The sequence below is a fragment of the Canis aureus genome, chromosome 17, assembly GCF_053574225.1.
Source record: "Canis aureus isolate CA01 chromosome 17, VMU_Caureus_v.1.0, whole genome shotgun sequence".
Classification (NCBI taxonomy): Eukaryota; Metazoa; Chordata; class Mammalia; order Carnivora; family Canidae; genus Canis; species Canis aureus.
In genome coordinates, this window is record NC_135627.1 from 43,400,765 (window position 1) to 43,421,980 (window position 21,216).

General features: G+C 35.3%; 1 pseudogene; it reads left to right on the forward strand.

Annotated features, from left to right (window-relative positions):
• The first annotated feature begins 9,831 nt into the window (after positions 1-9,831).
• LOC144287635 (BOS complex subunit TMEM147 pseudogene) lies at positions 9,832-10,630 on the forward strand (annotated as a pseudogene).
• The last annotated feature ends 10,586 nt before the right edge of the window (positions 10,631-21,216 follow it).

Consider the following 21,216-nt stretch of genomic DNA (forward strand, 5'->3'; position numbering starts at 1 on the left):
AGCAAATAAGAAAAAAAATTACATCAAAGCAGTTAGAGAGGATGAGACACATATTTACCATCAATTCTACCTCTGGCATGGTAACTCAAAATCAAGAAAGAATCTCAGATTGGGAGGGAACTCTAAACCTGGAGCTTCTTCCTGAGAAGTGAAGGTTTTAATCACACATTAGGCACTTCACTTTCAAGACCTACTCTGGAGACAATCCCTCAAAACACCTACTTTGAAAAACAACTGATCTCATGTCCATAAGACCCCCAAGGCTGTAACAAACTGACAACTTCTCCTAAAAGGTTTGAGTACACAGTCCTACTCTCCCCATGGCCCAGACCAGAGGAGGTGGTTGAAAAGTACCCAAATTTTGTATTACAGAGACTCATTAGCTCATCTTAAAGCACTGGCCTAAGGGGCAGGCATTTAACCCACATGTAAGGGCTTACTGGGGTCCTCTCCGGGGATGCAGGCTGCTGAGTACCATCTTTGAACTCTCCCTGTGCCTTGTACCAACTAGCTGTTATGTTCTGGAAGGGACCTTGTTCCTTCCTCTGGTATCCCATATTTTGCAGCTGCCACCCAGGGAACACCTCTAGATCACCTAGTGGTATTTATGCTTGAAGGGCCCACAGGACTATAACCAACAGATAACGTTTTTAAACCACTACCACCCCCTACCCCTTGGCACAACAAGAGGCAACAGGGCCAGCATCCCAGTCTCTGTGAAACATGCTTATTAGCTTATCTTCAAAGCTACAGCCTGAGGGGCAAGCTTCTAATTAACTCCATCTAAGGGCTGACTATTATCCTTTCTAGAGATCTCAGAGGGCGGGCTCTATCTTTGTGCTCTCCCTCTGCTACACTCCCGAGTGCCAGGATCTCCTGGAAAGACTCTTATACTTGTGTCTAGTGCCCCATGTTTGACATATGGTATCCCAGTTTTTGTGGCTGTCACCCAGGAGTCTGCTCCTTGACTGCCTAGCTCTGGTGGCCAGCAGGGCTTCCAGGCGTGGGTCCCATGGGACTGGAACAAATTGTTTTTAGCCAGTTACCATCTTGAAGGCACTGCACTGGTAGCAGATTGAAACACACTCCTAGTCTTTCTGTGAAAAGAAAGGTTTTGAACCTTTGCTAAAAATCTATAAGTTAGCTGAGCAACTACTACACATTAGGCAAATGAGAAAGACCCACATCAAAGTAGGTAGAAGAGGCTGGGACACATTCTCACCATAAACTCCATCTCTGGCTTGGCAAATCAAAACTGGGTTTGCTATCCTGGAGCTTCGGACTGAGGAGCAGGATTCTATTTTGGCACACATCTAAGGGTCTATGGATACGTACCTCAGGGATAGAGGCTGATGGATGCCATCTTTTTGCTTTACGACTACTTGACTACAGGTTGCCAATATCTCCTAGAAAGCAGGTATACACATGACTGACACCCTAAGTTTTGTGACTACCACCCAGAGGCTACAGCTAATGTCCTGGCTCTGTAGCAAATGGAACTTATGCTTACGGTTCCACAGAACTGTATATGTTTGCATATTTTAAAACCTGTTGCCTGAGGGTCTAGCTTCCAATCAGCCTGAATCTAGGTGCTCACTGAGATTCTCCTCATTTGGGCACTGACAGGTCTTGGCATACATTCAAATAATGGGAGCCACTAAAAATAAAATAGGCTGTTCAGACAATCATAAAGGTAAGAAAGACAAGCAAGATGGGAGACAGGGTTAATGGTTAACGTTCATCTCCTACAAGAGGCCATCTCTTAAGACAGAGATGTGGCAGTTTTATATCTATGGCATAGAACCAATACAGACAGTCAAGGAAAATGAAGAAATAGAGGAATGTGTTCCAAATTAAAGAAAAAGATAAATGCTCAGAAAAAGTCCTTCATTAAATGGAGAGAAGTGATTTACCTGATCAAGTATTCAAAATAAGCCATACAGATGTTCACCGATCTCAGGAGAAGAATAGATGAACACCAAGAACTCCAGTGAAGACCTAGAAAATATAAAAATTTACCAACTAGAAGTTCCAGAACTGAAGAGTATAATAACTGGACTGAAAAATACCCTTGAGGGATAGCAGACTAGGTGAAGTAGAGGAAGTGATCAGTAAAACTTAAGGACAGAGCAATGGAACTCAGCATAGAGAAAAAGAAAATAATGGAGATAGCTCATTAAGAGACTCTTGGGACAACATGAAGTGAACCAACATTTGTTCTAAGTATAGGTGTCCCAGAAGATGAGAGACAGAAAGGGGCAGAAAACTTTGAATGGCTAAAGATTTTCCTACCTGGTGAAGGAAACAGACCATAAGGCTGATTTTTCAGCAGGAAATTTGAAGGTCAAAGGGAAAAAAAAATATGAAAGGAAAAATTTTCACAGGTAAAAGCAAACATCTAGTAAAGGTAGTAGATCAATTACTTATAAATCCAAGTATTAAAATCAATAATATATACAAAATTAGTCAATGTATACCAAAAAAAGATGTAAAATATGACAACATATGTATAAAAGTGGAGAGGGGAATAAAAAAAAAAAAAGGGACTCAAGTGACTAAAATCAGAAATAAGGATAAAGAACAACCAACACCACAGAAAGAGAAAAGATTATAAGGGAATATTATAATGTCTTTTATGCCAAATCAGGAAGGAATAGAAGTAGAAAATTTGAACAGACCAATTACTAGTAATAAAATTGAATCAATAATAAAGAAAAACTCCCAAGAAACAAAAGCTCAAGGCCAGATGGTCTCATAGATGAATTCTACCAAACATTTAAAGAAGAGTGTATATATCTATTCTTCTTGAAGTATTCAAAAATATAGAAGAAAAAGAAAAACTTCCAAATTAATTCTACAAGGCCAACATTATCCTAATACTAAAAACAGAGACACTAAAACAACAACAATAAAAACCCCAAAGCAAAACAAAACCAAAATCCCCTACAGGCCAATATATCTGATAAACATAGAGTAAAAAAAAAGTCCTCAACAGAATATTAGCAAAATGAATTTGATAATACTTTAAAAAATAATCCGCCATGATCAAGTAGGATTTACTTTAGGTATGCAAGTGCAGTTCAATAGTCACAAAACCATGTGATATATCACATGAACCAGAGAAAGGATACAAAATATGATCATCTCAATAGATGCAGAGAAAGCATTTGACAAAGTACAGCATCCATTCATGATCAAAACTCTTAACAGAATAGGTTTAGAGAAAACATACCTCAACATAATAAAAGCCATATATGAAAAAACTCACAGTTAACATCATACTCAATGATATAAGATGGAAAACTTTTTAAGATCAGGAACAACACAAGAATGTTCACTCTCATTATTATTATTGATCATAGTGCTGTAGCATTAGATGAAAAGAAAAAAAGACATCCGAATTAGTGAGAAAGAAACAAATCTGTCACTATTTGCAGATGACATGATGTGGGACTTGATTCCGGGACTCCAGGATCACACCCTGGGGCAGAAGGCAGGTGCTAAACTGCTGAGCCACCCAGGGATCCCCTCAAACTTTGTTTTAGAATAAATTAGACATGGTGATGTAATATATAGCATGATAACTATAGTTAATGCTACTTTATTGTATATTTTAAAGTTGCTAAGTGATCAGACCTTAAAATTTCTCATCACAATAAAAGATTGTAACTATGTATGATGACAGCTATTTGACTTAAACAGCCACATTCTTTATATATGAACTCATAATGGTAGATTAATTACAATTTGACGTTATTGTGCTACTTTTTGTATTTCAGTGGTATACAAAATGAAAATGATGTAGGCAAGCAATGATAGACTCTAAATTGTAATATATATAACTTAAAATTAGATCCTTAAGGTTAAAACAGAAATCAGAATGGCTAAACTTTATATCTTCTTATAATCTTTCCATATAAAAATTAAACAGTAACTTTAAGAATCAAATATTCAGGGGATCCCTGGGTGGCGCAGCGGTTTGACGCCTGCCTTTGGCCCAGGGCGCGATCCTGGAGACCCGGGATCGAATCCCACGTCGGGCTTCCTGTGCACGGAGCCTGCTTCTCCCTCTGCCTCTGTCTCTGCCTCTCTCTCTCTCTCTCTCTCTCTCTGTATGACTATCATAAATAAATAAAAAAAATTAAAAAAAAAGAATCAAATATTCAATGTCTTTTTAATTATTTTACTTTGATTTGAAAAGCCCACCATGTGAAAGAAGAGGTATTTGGTTGAATGAAATTCTATGCAAGTACATGTCAATTTTTGACCTTTCAAATTGAAAATACCTTAAAACTCTGCTGGCCTGTCAGAAGGAAAAGAGCAACATTGAAAGATTCTAATATATCTGATTCTTAAAAATCTAAATTACTATATATTTACTTTTGACAAACTATTTTGTGAGAAAAGAAAGTAACTACTAAAAGACAATTATATGGTGTTCCTCTATATAGAAGATAGATGATATAAATAAAACAGGCACCATACTTTAGTATCTTTTAATTTGCACAGCTTTACATTGTTTTTTTTTTAAGTTGACAATACATAGACATTTTTAGAGAGACAACTGTCAAAAAAAACTCAATTATATTATTCAGTGTTACTGTAGTTTATGGAATATATGTGAAATGTCCTATGTAAAAAATTACATTATTAGCAGAGAGCAAATTTAGTTCAAAACAAATAGGTCCAATTTGTATTATCAACCACATAAATCCATATCTATATAGAAATGACTTAGACTTTCTATGAATTTTAATACATTTTTAAATATTTATTTTCATTTATTTGAGAGAGAGAGAGAGAGAGAGAGAGAGCATGTGCATGCACATTTGAATGGGAGGGAAGGGGTAGAGGCAGAGGGCCAGAAAATCTCAAGCAGAGTCTACACTGAGCATGGAGCTGGGAGACGGGGGCGGGGTGGGGGTTCAATCCCAGGACCCTGAGATCATGACCTAAGCCAAGAACAGAAGTTGGACGCTCAACTGATTGAGTCACCCAGGTGCCCCTGAATTTTATTGTATATATTATTTTTTAAAGAAAGATTTTATTTATTCATGAGAGAGACAGAGAGCAAGGTAGAGCCATAGGCAGGGGGAGAAGCAGTCTCCCCATGGGGAGCCTAATTCGGGACTGGATCCCAGGACCCCAGGACCAAAACATGAGCCAAAGGCAGACTCTGAACAACTGAGGTACCCAGGCATCCCATGCCCCTGAATTTTAATATTCTAAGAGTAAATTTTAATATTCCAAACTCTAAGATTGTTAGTCTATATGATATGTTTTCCTTCGGAAATAGTTGAAAGCAAATGCATATATATGGAGATGATCAACAAACAAGTTTAAACTATTCAAAGTCTAACACACTTTTTGGCAAAGTTTCTGGGATTTTCATGTTGAGTACGTGTCTATAATCCTCCTACTATGGACCCAATATGTACTTTCTAAAATAGTGACAGCATAGAAAATACACAATTAGAATACAAAACTATCATCAAGGAACTGGTGATCTTGTATGATGGCTAAAGCAGTAAAAATCTATAATGAAATATAATAAAACTTTCACAAGGCAGGTAAAATATCCTCAGTAGATTCATCATCTGGGTCGTATACTCCTGAATGTTGGATAGCAGCTGAAATACTCTCAAGCCAGTCTTCTCTTCCATTTCTAGTTCAGGGTACATTTTGTTGTGTTAATAGACCCCCAAATACCAGTTTTTGCTACTGTTCATGTGGAGTTACATTGTAGGAACTCATCATTAGAAATCCTGTGTTACTACTTAATATACAATGAGGTTAGAATTTGAAGTCAGAGGAAATAAAGAACATCCACTTATTTAGGAAACATTTAATACCTTTTACTATAATATGTACTCACACAGAAGTGATGTGTCACTGTAAACCTTAGAGAGCTACAGCACTGTCTAAAGCACTTTTTAAAAAAATCAAAACACAAAGATTAGTTCCTAGAACTATATAATGATAGTTTTAAATGTTCTAAATTCAAGGAAGACAGCTAAAGTGTAGGAGACAAAGAGAGAAAAATGGGGGAAAAATCTGAACTATTTTGTGACAAATTATTTAGCAAAACAAAGAATGCAATTTTTCATTCATGAATAAATGGAAAGAAGCAGATCATTTGGAAGAAACGTAAGGGAACACTTTAAGTGCAGTGATGTTTTGTGTTCAGTGTACATGGTATGGGCCACAAAGCACCCCTTAGAACTGATGAGGTCTGGCCTTTCCAAGCGTTCAGCATCACAATGGGAACACTGCTGTTAGCTTTTTTAAAAAGACAATGAAGTTGTCCAATTTAGAATTTCGGCGTTGATAGTAAACTTCCCCTTAAGAAGTATGGAAGAAAACATTTGCTTACAAGGCAGACAAAACCACCACTCAGACTGTCCACATAAATTTAAGTACCTAACTGTTACATCTCTCTTGGACTCTTAAATTTTTAACTTTTGTTTTTCTACTTTTCAGGTGACTTGAAAAAAGAAAAGAAAAAAAATCAGGTGATTTGTCTTCTTAATTCTCAACAGTACTTGAATTGACAAGATGTCCAATGTCTGAAAAAGAATATTCCTTTATTTGTGTTATTGCTTTTTTTCTAGTTAAGTAGAAAAGACAATATAGAATCCTTCAGCTCTACTGATTGACAGATGTGTTAAGGTATGTGTTTCAGTGTGTGGAAGAGGGATTATCATTTGTTTCTACAAAGGTAAGCGTGTCATTTAACTAGGTCAGTAAACAGGGAGATTTTATACGAGTTACCTGAATTGTCCACCTTTAGTAGGTAAAAAATTCCAGCTTAGAAAGGACAAAGCCTATGGATCCATCATGAAGACAGCTGAAAAGAATGAATTGGCCATATCACAGTTCAGCTTGGCAGCTGCATGAAGAAATGCATGTTGTTACATTTGTTTCAGAGAGAAAAAGCTTCATTTAATTCCTGTAGAGAATGACAACTTTTGTTGTATGTTTTCACTTTCCAACTTGCTTTTAGACCATGAAGTCCTTCAGGTACAAAATGAAAGGACATGGAATCAAAAAAATTAATGAGCATGAACAATTAAATCTATCAGTGAGTTGTTATGAACTGCTTTATATGGGAATAAAGGGAATTCTATGTGCTTTCAAATTCCTTTGGAGTCAAAAAATGCTATTCAGGCCTATATTCTGAGTTATTGGGGCAATCATGGATATCTTTTTTTACTTAATGAATATAGGAAAGAGTATTTTATATAACCAGTTCAGTGCTGAAAGAATTACATAGTAGAGAAATATCTTCTATTTGTAAAGCTGGAAACTGACTAAAGATTTCTTTTTATATTTTATCTTGTGCAAATATTTGTCCATTATCATACAGATGTGTTCATTTTAAATTCTGTAATAAAATAATAGTCTTTATACAACTACGTAATTATCCAGGGGCACTGCAAAATAGTAGTTTTAAATATTTTATATGGTATATAACAAAAACTTGAACCTATTCCATGAAAAAAGTGGTCTCTGTTTTTCATATGTATGAATTCATAAGCTGAAGGAAAATAAAGTTTTGTATTGATGTTCTTTACTGTTTCTTTCTCCTTTTTTTGACACCATTATATTCTGCTCAGTTCTAAGCATATTATTCTGTGAGGATTAATTCTATATATCTGGGTCAATAGAAAGCTCTCTGGTTCAAATGTTTATTTCACAGTTACTTTATTGAAGACAGGCAATGCTTTCTGTGATGCCATAATGTTTTCACTTATTCTTTATAATTCTTGGCATTAAAATAAGTGCTGGCTAGTGAGAACCAGTAAGTTTTACTTAAAAAAAAATTTCTTAACTGTGGGTTCTGTTTAATGTATGTATGAACACTCATGAGTCTTTAAAAATATTACCTTATAGATAGTTTCTACATTATCTATCCCAGTAAAAAGTATATAACATATGCTTAGTGACTATTTGTTTAATAATTGGAATATTAGACAATAAGAAGTTTAAAAAGTTCAAAGATTTAAAATGATTGTATAGGCCACAAGGTTAATATCTGATGAAATAGGAAATATATAATGAAAGATGGAATAAAATTGAATTTTAAGGGTTTCTTTTAAAGAAATTATTTATCAGAGGTCAACATGGGAACATTAAAATGCTAAAAAGGTACTTAATTACTTATTGCACATGGGATAATCTGTCATTTGGATAAGATTTCTTATCATTGATAACTCTGTTCACTTTCAAACTAAGAGTAACACAAAATATGTGCATTTGGAAAAAAAAAAAAAACCTAGCTCATTACCAAATTTTCTAATTACCATTTCTAGAATGCTTTTAAGAAGTAAAACATATCACCCCTATCATTTTCCTTGATGACAGGTGACTACATTAATCCATGATTTTTTTATACTTTACTCACTTATTTGTTTTCCTCATGTGCTAATGAAACTCATATGCACCATAAATTTTTAGATACATGAATATATCAGCATTTTTCATTTCTAAGAATCCATTAATTAGTATCTTAGATATCTAACACAAACACAGATGAAAAATCTAAGTTAAATATATCTTTCACACACCCCAAATTATTTGCTTTTCTATCCTTTCAGAAGTTTCTAATTATAGTATAAAGTTTATTTTTCCAACAATTTAATTCATGGATTTTACTTTTCAAGATTTAGTTAGAGAGACTGTGATATATATTATACTAGAGAGGACAAATTCAATAAAAGATAACAGATGGGTTACTGGAAGGGAGGTGGGTGAGAAGATGGGATATTTGGCTGATGGGCATTAAGGAGGGCACTTGAAGTAATGAACACTGAGTATTACTAAGAATCACTAGATTCTACCCCTGAAACTAATAATATACTATATATGTTAACTTAAATCTTAAAATGTTTTAAAAATTTAAATTTAAAGAAACTTAAAAAATTAAATGGAAGATAATCAGAAAAAAAAAGGACAAGTTAAAGGCATTCTATATAATCCATGTTAAAAATCCAGAAATTTTGTATGATTTTTAAAAGTTTTTAATATAGTGAAAAATATTTGACACTTTATACATAAGAACATAAAATTATTTTCTTACATATAAATGTAGAAATTGAAACTTCAGTGGTTTCTAAATGCCTTTCAAGGGGACTAGATATATCAGAATAATCAGGGCAGTTTTTAAAAATCTAATTCCCGGAGGCACCTAAGTGGCTCAGTTGGTTAAGCATCTACCTTGGGCTCAGGTCATGATCCTGGGATCCTGAGATGGATGCCCTGAGCTGGGTTCCCTGCTCGGAGGAAAGTCTGCTTCTCTCTCTGCCTCTCCCATTCTCTTTCAAAGGAATGAACAAAATCTTTACAAACAAATGTAATTCCTGGACTGCACCCATGATTTAGTATACTGAGGTAGATCAGGAACTCTACCAATTTTAATAATTTGTAAGTATTCTGATTCCCGATCAGATTTAAAAATAATTTTACTATTTACTCTTATAACATATTTCAATATAAAATGCTATATAACTTTAAAATGTTTTGTTAAATCTGTCCAAATTTGTTTCTGTATACATTGTTATTGTTCAATTTATCTTAAAGGAGCCTGTGACTATTACAGATTTTTTTTAGAATTTGGCAATCATTTGATTAAATATTCCCGCAAAGTATGTCTGGGCTCTCCTGTAGGTAGGAATGAGAATGCCTTGCCTATGGAACAGTGTACATTAAATGACTCCTGTGAGGAAAGCTGTGTGGTTCACAGGGGAGACGGGTGGGCTCTGGGCCTGAGCTCAGTCACCAGGCCAATCAAGCCAGACACCAGGGCTCCAATGGGTCTGGGCGGCTGATGCCATGACCCTGTTCCACTTCGGGAACTACCTCCCCTATCTCATCACCTATGAGTGCAGCAGCCTGAGTACAACACCTTCTGGAAGCATGTGCAGGCCAGAGGCACCCACCTCTTCACACTGCTGCGAAAGATGCTGCTCCTGGCCATTTTTCTCCCACCAGGAAAGGTGGCATCTATGACTTCATTGGGGATTTTGTGAAGGCCACAGTGGATGTGATAGACCTGATAGACCTAAACCTTGTCACATCCTGGAATGCAGGCAAGGCGGGGTACGAGATCATGGCTGCTGCCTTGGGCTACCCACCACCAAGCTCATTGTGTCCTGCTGAATCCCCTTTTGGTTTGGAGCCCCAGATTTGAGTTTGACTGAAGTATATCCAGATGGGCAATGACTCCAATATCAGTCTGGTCCATTACATCGTTTCATCTGCCCAGGTCTGGATCACAAGGTGCTATGACCTGTGCCACAGTTTTCAGCCAGTAGTACTTCTACTGGCGTTCCTTAGCATCTACGAGGCCTTAGTCAGGGAGACCTTCATCCCCCTCTGTTCCCTGGGCAGCTGGACAGCATTGTCCAGAGCAGTGGTGACAGGGCTGCTGGCTCTCAGTACCCTGGTGCTCCATGTCACTGCTATCAGCATACACTCTGAGGTACAGTCTACTGGACATTCACATACTCTTGCCCTGCTTCCAGGTTTCAGTGAAGCAAACAGTATTTGTGAAGTTAAAGGGAAAAAAAAAGTGAGATTGTATTCACTACTTGTAAAAAATTTCAATACCGATAATCACTTTGTTTACTAAATTATAAAAATAAACACATTTCTTCTTCATACACCTACTTTTACGTATATACAATGGACCTTGCTGGGCTTTCCCTGTGTTTCCTATCTCAAAGGGAAAAAAAAAAAAAAAAAGCTGCTAAGGAATGGGCTGTGGGACTCAGTTGAATAAGTCAATATATTCTGTCTAGATGTCATCATCTTTGTGACTTTTTTTTTTAAAGATTTTATTTATTTATTCATGAGAGACACAGAGAGAAAGGCAGAGACATAGCCAGAGGGAGAAGCAGGCTCCATGCAGGGAGCCCGATGTGGGACTCGATCCTGGGACTCCAGGATCATGCCCAGAGCCGAAGGCAGATGCTCAACCACTGGGGCACTCAGGCGTCCCTATCTTTGTGACTTTTAAAGTAAATTCATAAATATTGATTAATAAAATAATTTGAGACAAGTGTGCATATGGGGATTAGAGGGAAGATAGAGTTACTGTTATGGTTATTTTGGCTGCATATTATAATAGGGGGGACGTCCTGAAATCAATTGATGGGGGTTAGAACCAAGCAATCAGCTTTTGTGAACTTAGGAAAACTATATAATGTAGATCTTAATAATTTCCTTAAGAAAATTAAGTGAGGCTTATATGTGAAAACATCATATATTATCCAGAATGGGTCCTGGCATTCAACCATCATTATCACATCGTATAGGCAAACTGTTGTGCCATCTGTAACAGATAAAACCTTCAAACCTAATCCAAGAGGATATGCAATTTGTAGCTCAGCATGAATGTTCCCAGTATTATGTAGTTGTTTGCTGTGCATCATCAATGTTAGCTTTTGGGTAGAATATGCTTCAATATTTTGTGACTATTGTTATGTCATCAGTAAGGAGAACTTAGAATTATGTTTCCATACATTTATCAAATAATGCCAAATAGTAATATTTGCTTAATGAATATTGAACTATCTAGTACTGGTGGCAACAATTTGATATTATTGCATCATCATGCACAAAGATGCCTTAAGAAATTTATCTTGAATTATAATGTATTTAATACAGATATATTGGGGATCCCTGGGTGGCGCAGCGGTTTGGTGCCTGCCTTTGGCCCGGGGCGCGATCCTGGAGACCCGGGATCGAATCCCACATCGGGCTCCCTGCATGGAGCCTGCTTCTCCCTCTGCCTGTGTCTCTGCCTCTCTCTCTCTCTCTCTCTCTCTCTCTCTCTCTCTCTCCCTCTCTCTCTGTGACTATCATAAATAAATAAAAAATAATAATAATACAGATATATTTAGAGTTTATGGTTTTTCCTTCACAGAAAAAGGCAGATTGCTATCTATTTGGACATTTGGTAGCTACCTTTTTGTATTATTTTACTTTTATTTTTGGTTTTAATTTTTTTGTTTACATAATTTGCTTTAGGTAACTCAATGTGCTCTGAGTATTTGCTAAATTAGATCTAGCTGAGATAAAATTTTTACACAATTTCCAAGAAATGATGTTTTTAAATTTGTAATTAATGTCAGAACTGGTTTAATCACAATATGCCACAGTTAGAAATAATTATTTGACAGTGAATACTTCAGCTTTGAATCAAATACTAGATTCGACTCATTCTCTTTTCTAACAATACCATATTTCTCCTTCTCTGTATCTTGGTGGGTACAAGTAAGATATTCAACTTTGTATGTTATCAGAGAAACTCCAAATTAATTCTTTAGGCCATTGCCATTGAGAAAATATTAAAATGTGAAATAAAGGTTATTACTGTGACAAAGAGGAGCTCTGAACATTGATAGCCATTTGGGTTTAATATTGTTAAATGAGGCCACATTACTGCTATAACAGTTGGCTGTCTAATAAGCTGGAATATCTCATCAGAAATATTATAACAAGATGTGCTCTGAAGAGTCTGTTGGAAAACAATTGCTTGATATAGCTCATTTAAGGTTCAGTACCATCACTCTCATTTCTGCAGGGCTAGCAATGAGGATGAAGCATCACACCCTTATCAGTCTCTGGCACCCTGACTTCATCAGGGTTTTGATTAGTCCCCAGGGAAGGTATGTTTTACTGAAAGATATCATGATTATCAACAGAAGGAAGCAGGACGTCAAATGAAGTTGGGAGAAATTGCTCAAAAACAGAATGGAAATATAAAACCTATTAATTCAGTGACATTTCAGAGACTGTTAAGCACTGGCCATCAAAGCACTGGATATGTTGTATTTATGGATTTAGTGTCCAGTCTCAAGGCTTTTGTGAATCTAAACTATCTTTTGGATGTATGAGTATTTTTAAAAATACAGAGGGCTTTTTAGTATAAAATGTATCATTTGGTTTTATACATATATATTTATATGTACACATACATATATAATTATGTATTTTTATTCATCATTTACTTTAGAATAAACAATAGTGATCAATTAAGTTTTCTCTTTAAATTTGTATATCAGGGTCTTTCAGCTAAAATATATATTCATTGTAAAAACATGCTTTTTATGTAAAACTCTGTATTCAGGACTCCAACTTTGAGTTGTTTTCAGAATGTTTCAGATTACAGATTTCTGTGCAATATTAATTAGGAAAAATATAAAAATATCTGTATCAATTGTAACACTGCCATAGATTTTGGAAAAAGAACCTTTTCGTTGAAAAGTTATATGTAATTTCAGTGACTCATAGTATACTATTTAGGATTTATATTCTATTACCTCTTCCAGGTTACTTTACATAAAATCTTGCATATTATAGTAGTGTGCAAATTAAGTTTCCAGAAATCTAATACATAGTGTATTTCTACTTTCAAGGATGAACAAAACCTATGCATTAAAAATGCATGCTATTCCACTGAAATTTTAAGAGGTTTTTCTTTTTTGGTGTGTTTTATCATTCCCAAAAGTGCAGTGAAGATGTTTGGTTTGAGATTAATAATATCTCTTGCATTTTCAGGACTGCTTTAAAACTTCCTAGTGTGCAATCTTCATATTTTGTTGATACATCCCTGGAAAAATGCCAGTTCTGCATAAATGAACAAAATTAATCATTTCTGACTCACTGAATCTGACATGAAACTACTTATTAAGTAATATTTGAGTGCCTACTATGTGCCAATTACATTTAACACTGGAGATTCCAGATATGGAGAAACAGAAACAGACTTTTGTTCTGATGAAGCTTGCTGCTGTGAGGAAAGAAGAAAGCAAGTGATCAAAATAGCACACTAATGAAATGGTGATTGCAGACAGAGAAAAATAGTGAAAAAAAAGCAAAAATAGATTATGTATTACAAGATTTTTAAAAAATTTTTGAGGGAGTGATGCCTGAGCTGATATCCAAAGAAAGGATGGCATTTAACTAGGTGCAGTGTCAGTGGGCAATGTGCAATGAAAAGCATCACAGAGGGAAAAATTAGGACAAAAATCTTGTGATGTGAGGAAGCATAGTACACTTGAGCTACTTAAAGAAGCCTGTGCATCCTGGCAGTAGAGGAAATGAAGAGTGAACTTCTACACAACTTTCAAAAAGTATGGTTATTAAGCTAAAATGAGAAATGAGAGGACTCTAGAGCAGAACTTGTAATCATGTGTTTGAGTTTGTAGCTTTATTTTTCTCATAAAATTGAAGAGACCTGAACACATCTGAAGGTCACTGGGACACACAGTATGGAGAGAATGATGGAATGCATAAGAAAGATGAATATGATTGTTAAAATAAATTTTTCAAAAAGAAAAGATAAAATTTCAGGAAAAAGATAAAGAATAGAATCCAAAGAGCAAATGGAGGGCATGACTTTTGAAAGAAATAGGATCGATTCTTCTTCATAGCAGCAGAGATGGGAGTCTTGTGGATTCATGGCTAAAATACTTTCATGACAATGGGCACCAAGCCTAATGGCTTGAGGTCCTGGCTCACTTGTCCTGGTGTGACATGAGTCTAGACTACAAAATCTCTGCTCACCTGGACTGAGGGTTGCTACACAAAGAAACTGCTATTTTAGGACTTGCCTGGATATTTCTAGAGATAAATATTTTCATTACCACAAATATTAACTCTCTTCGATTCCTAATTGTGTCTAGCACTTCTGGGAAGGACATTAAGAGTTAATAAGATGCGGTAATAAGATACTCTATATTTCAAAAGAAAATATGTATTCGTAAAAATGGCCATTCCTCTTTGAACTAAATATTTTAGTCACAAGTTTCCTTTCTTCCTGGAGTTATTAAATATCTGATGTGATGACCAATGCTGCTTCTATGGCATTTTGATTTATGCTAAGATACTAAAAATTATGTTTAGGGAATGTCATTGAAATATAGTGCTGTTTGAAAAGTATATGTAAAAATAGATATAATTATATATTTTTTGTTAAAATTAAGGTACAATGGGAGATTAGAATTAAGAATGACAAACATTATGAACCTTTTAAATTATAGGATAGGAATTGATTTAGTAACGTTTTCAAAATCAAAGTTTAGTAATTGTGGATGGTTATAATATCCATCATTAATAGTGATCTAAAAGTCATAATAAAATTCAAAATATATTGGTTTCTAAAGTGAAAAGGCATTAATTTTAAATTAAGTGTTATATCAGAAAATGTTATTTTCTCTCGTAAGCTTATTAGTATAGGAGTTATTTCAGTTCTCCATTATACAAGCATACTTATGCAAAGTGCCAGTTTTTATAGGAGTTAAAAATACAACTTTTATGCATTATTTCAATACTTTTAAAAACCGTTGTTAAAGAATATAAAATTTCAAACCTCTGTAACACAAAGACTAATTCTAACCAGGATTTTTAATTACTATGTGTATGTAAGATCAGTTTAAATGTTTTTAAAGTAACATCTTAAATTACATTTAGAGCTTAACTGTTATCTCTAGAATTAACTGATCCCCTGAAGTCTATCATATCACAGATTGGCCTCCTCTAATACTCCACTGAAACAGGTTCCTGCCAAATACTTAGACAGTTGATCCTACTCAACTGCAAAACTTGAATCACAGGAATTCAGTCATATCATGGAGGGGCTGTTACTTCCCTAGTAATGATTGTTGATATGATGAATCTTCTACTGGATTACTATATCTCATAGTTGTCCAAAAGTGTTTATATTTCAGGCCCTCCATCATGCTAAATGAAGGCTGAGTGCTACCTCCTACCAAAATAACTAAACTGGCAATGAATTACATTATAGCATACCAATTCATGATCATACCAAGGTAAGAGCAAGTGCTTCCCTAAACATGTAGCTTAAAAGCTCCTCAGGGCACCTGGGTGGCTCAGTTGATTAAGTGTTTCCCTATGGCTCCCTCACTCATGTTTTCTCTCAAAAAAAACAAAACAAAACAAAACAAAACACCGCTCCTCAACTTCTACACAATGCTACTACTTTCAAAATCAGAAGATAATTTTTATTTATTTATTTATTTTTTTAAAATTTATTTATGATAGTCACAGAGAGAGAGAGTGAGAGAGAGAGAGGCAGAGACATAGGCAGAGGGAGAAGCAGGCTCCATGCACTGGGAGCCTGATGTGGGATTCGATCCCGGGTCTCCAGGATCGGGCCCTGGGCCAAAGGCAGGCGCTAAACCGCTGCGCCACTCAGGGATCCCCAAAATCAGAAGATATAGCTGACCCTCCTAATACTAGAAAGAAACACAGAGAGGTAGGCAAAATGAAGAGATAGAGAAATATATCTCAAATAAAAGGACAGGACAAAATAACACCAAAAGATTGTAGGAAATGGAAATACGCAATATACTTGAAAAATAATTCAAAGTACTAGTCATATGGATACTCACTGGACTTGAGAAAAGTGTGGAGGTTCTCAGTGAGACCTTTAACAAAGAGGTAGAAAATATAAAGGGAACCAGTCAGAGATGAAGAACTCAATAACAAATAAAAAAAAAAAAATACACAGAGGAGGGATGCCTGGGTGGCTCAGTGATTGAGTGTCTGCCTTTGGCTCAGGTCATGATCCCAAGTTCCTGGGATGGAGTCCTACATTAGACTCGCCACAGGGAGTCTGCTTCTCCCTCTGTCTATGTCTCTGCCTCTCTCATATTTATTATGAATAAATAAATAAAATATTTTTAAAAATATACAGAGGGAATCACAGCAGATTAGAGGATGCTGGAGAATGGATCAAAAGCAACCAAACTGAAGAACAAAAAGAAAAGAACGAAAAATGAGAATAGTTTAAGGGAAATTAACAACATTATCAAGTGTAATAACACTCATATTATAGAGATCCCAGAAAAGGAAGAAAGAAGGGGACAGAAAATTTATTTGAAGTAATAATAGCTGAAAAGTTTCCTAGTGTGGGGAAGGAAACAGACATTCAGATCCAGAAGTACAGGAACTTAACAAGATTAACCAAAGGAAGTCCACACCAAGACAATTAATCATTAAAATGGCAGAAAAGAGTAATAAAGAAAATTGTAAAAGCAGCAGGAGAAAAGAAAACAGTTACATAACAAGAGAAACCCCATAAGACTATCAGCTGACTTTTCAACAGAACCTTTGTAGGCCAGATGAGTGTGGTGTGGCATGATATATTTAAAATGCTGAAAAGAAAAAAGAAAAAAAAAAACCTGCAACCAAGAACATACTACCTGGTAAGGTTATCATTGAGAACAGAAGAGAGAGTTTTCTAAAACAAAATGAAAGGAGTTCATCACTACTAAACCAGACTTACAAGAAACAATGAAGGAATTTAAAATAAAAAAATAAAAGATTTATCTGGGTGAGGGTAGAAGGAGAGGGAGAGAATCTCAAGTGATCCCCCACTTAAGATTCTCAAGTGATCCCCACTGGGTGTAGAGCATGATGAGGCACTTGATCTCACCTGAGCTCAGATCAAGAGTTGAATGCTTAACTGATTAAGCCACCCAGGCACTCCTGAAGGAATTCTTCAACTAAAAAGACAAGATCATATCTAGAGTTAAAAAAATAATGAGTGGAAAAAAAAAATAATGAGTGGAAAAAATTTCACAGGTAAATGTGAACACGAAATAAAGGCAGTAGTTTACTTATAACACCATCGTGAGGGTTAAAATACAAAAGTACTAACATTAAATATATCTACAAAAATCAATTAAGGGATTAAGATAATAAAAGGATATAAAATATGACAACATATATAAAATGTGGAGAAGAGATTAAAATTTAGTGCTTGGGCAGCCTGGGTGGCTCAGCGGTTTGGCGCAGCCTTCAGTTATCACTCAGATTTGAATCAGATAAACAGTTTCTCAGACAAATGGAAGATAGAGGAGTTTATCACCACCAAACCAGCCTTATAAGAAAGGTTAAAAGGACTTTAACATTAGATACACTAAAAAACTATAGGCAGCAAAACAGTATGGTACTGGTACAAAAATAGGCATATAGATCAATAGAACAAGATAGAGAACCCAGAAATAAATCCACATTTATATCATCAATTAATCTATGACAAAGGAGATAAGAATAATGGGGAAAAGAGTCTTTTCAACAAATGGTGCTAAGAAAACTGGACAGCTGCATGCAAGATAATGAAACTGAACTACTTTCTTACTCCATACACAAAAATGAACTTACAAAGCTTAACACCTCCACCATCAAAAAGATCTGATTAAGAAATGTGCAGAAATGGGCAGAGGACCTAAATAGACACTTTTTTTTTTTCCAAAGAAGACATACAAATGGTCAACAGACACAAGAAAAGAATGTTCAACATCAATAATTATTAGGGAAATTCAAATCAAAACTACAATGAGATATACCTCACACCTGTCAGAATGGTTAAAATCAAAAGGATGAGAAACAATTAGTGTTGACAAGTATACAGAGAAAAAGGAGTTCTCATGGATTGTTGGTGGAAACGTGAACTGGTAAAGCCACTATGCAAAACGGTATGCAGGGGCACCTGGGTGGCTCAGTTGGTAATGCGTCTGCCTTCAGCTCAGGTCATGATCCCAGGGTCCTGAGATTGAGCCTGCATCAGGCTCCCTGCTCAGCAGAGATTCTGCCTCTCCCTTTCTTTCTGCTGTTCCTCTGCTTATACTCACTCCCTTGCTCTCTCTTTCTCAAATAAATAAACAAAATCTTAAAAAAAAAAAAAAAACAATATGGGGTTCCTCAAAAAGTTAAAAGTGGAAATACCATATAATCCAATAATTCCACTACTGGGTATGAATCCAAGAATAATGAAAACACTAACTCAAGAAGTTACCCCTATATCTGTTACAGTGTTATATACAATAGCAAAGACATGGAAGCAACATAAGTGTCCACTGATAGAAAAATGGAAAAAGAAAATGTGGTATATATACAATGGAATATTATACTGTTATGAAAAGGTAAGTTCAGAGGTGCCTGGGTGACTCAGTTGGTTAAGTATCTACCTTTGGCTCAGGTCATGATCCCAGGGTCCTGGGATAGAGCCCTGCATTGGGATCCCTGCTCAGCGGGGAGCCTGGTCCTCCCTCCCACTTGTACTCTTTCTCGCTCTTTTTGACTCTCTCTCTCTCAAATAAATTAAAATATTTAAAAAAGGTGAGATCAGGCTATTTGAGACTACATGATGGATCTAGAGGGTATTACGCTTAGTGAAATAAATCACACAAATACCATATGATTCACTTATAAATGGAATCTAAAATAAATGACTAAACAAAAAACAGATTCAGAACTATAAATACAGAGAACTGATGATTGCCAGAGGGAGGGGATTTTGGGAAAAATGAGTGATAGTGAGAGATACCGGCCTCCAGTTAAATCATGAGTAAGTCACAGGAATAAAATGTAGAGCGTAAGAAATAGAGTAAAAACAAAACAAAACAAAAACCAGTTGTCTTATTTTAAAACTGATTTTCTATCTTATATATAGTACTTCAATCAGAACGTATTATTTATGTTGATAGCTGTGTGACACATCAACAATCCTTGAAAAACTGAAGAGCAGAATTGAATTCATTATTAATCCACCATACCATCAGACATAAATATAACCTCTATCTGCTTCTACATATCCAAATGTCTGATCTCTAAGATAAAGTAGCACATTTAACAATATATCCTTTCTATAAGCAGATTATTCAAGAAACTTTTAATAACACATTTTAGAAGGAACTTAACTAATATTTGTAGCTTGATCAACTATGAAAAATACTTCAACTACTGAAAAAAATGGTTCATAGCATATAACAGGAGTTGTCAAATTATGGCCTGAGGGTCAAATCTAGCCCTCTGCCTGTAGTGTAAATAAAGTTTTATTGGAACACACATGCAAAGTAATAGTCTGTGATCTTATAAGAATAAAGAATAAAACCATAGTATATAGAGAGTGTTAAACAAAAGAAATGTGACTGAATGGGTAAAAAGCAAAACCCATCTATATGTCGTCTGTCAAAAACTCACTTCAGATGTAAAACCACATAAGCACTGTAAATGAAGGAATGGAAAAATATATACCATACAGATGGAGGTAAAAAGAAAAGCCAGGGTACCAATACTTTTATCAGACAAAATAGACTTTAAAATAAAGACTGTAACAAGAAACAAAGAAGAACACTATATAATCATAAAAAGAACAATCAATCAAGAGGATATAGCAAATATAGATATCTATGTACCCAATGTAGAAGCACCTAAATAAAGCAAATATTAATAAAGAGTGAAATTGACAGTAATATAGTAATAGTAGGGTACTTTACCACCACACACATCAATGAATAGATCATCCAGACAGAAAACAAACCAGGAAACAGTGACTTTGAATAACACCTTAGACCAGATGAACCTAACTGATATATACAGAACAATCCATTTAAAAGAGCAGAATACATATTCTTTTCAAGGGTAACATGGAACATTTTCTAGGATAAATCACATGCTAGACCACAATATAAGTCTCAATAAACTAAAGAAGATTGAAATCATAAAAAGCAACTTTTCTGACCAGCACAATATGAAACAAGAAATTAGTTATAGGAAATAATGTGGAAAGAACACAAATACATGCAGGGTAAACAACATGCTACTAAATAATGAATGGATCAACCAAGAAATCAGAGGAAATTAAAAAAATACATAGAGACAAGTGAAAATGAAACCACCAGGGTTCATAGGGATGCAGCAAAAGCAGTTCTATTAGGGAAATTAAGAGCAATACAGCCCCATCTCAAGAAATAATGAAAATCTCAGACAAACTAACCTTACACCTAAAGGAGTTACAGAAAGAAAACAAAGCCCAAACCTAGTAGAAGAAATTAATAAAGATTAGAGAAAACTAATGAAATAGACACCAAAAAAAAAAAAACAAGAGAATGAACTTGTTTCAATGAAAGTGAAAACTGGTTCTCTGAAAAGATCAACAAAATTGATCAACCTATAGCCAGACTCATCAAGAAAAGAGGGGAGGGAAACCTGGGTGGCTCAGTCCATTAAGTGTCCAATTCTTGATTTCAGCTCAGGTTATGATCTCAGAGTTATGAGATGGAGCATTGGGCTCCATGATCAGTGGGGAGTCTGCTTGAGATTCTCTCTCTCCTTCTCCCTTTGTCCTCTCCCTGTACTCACTCTCCCTCTAAAATCATAAAGAAACCTTTAAAAAAAAAA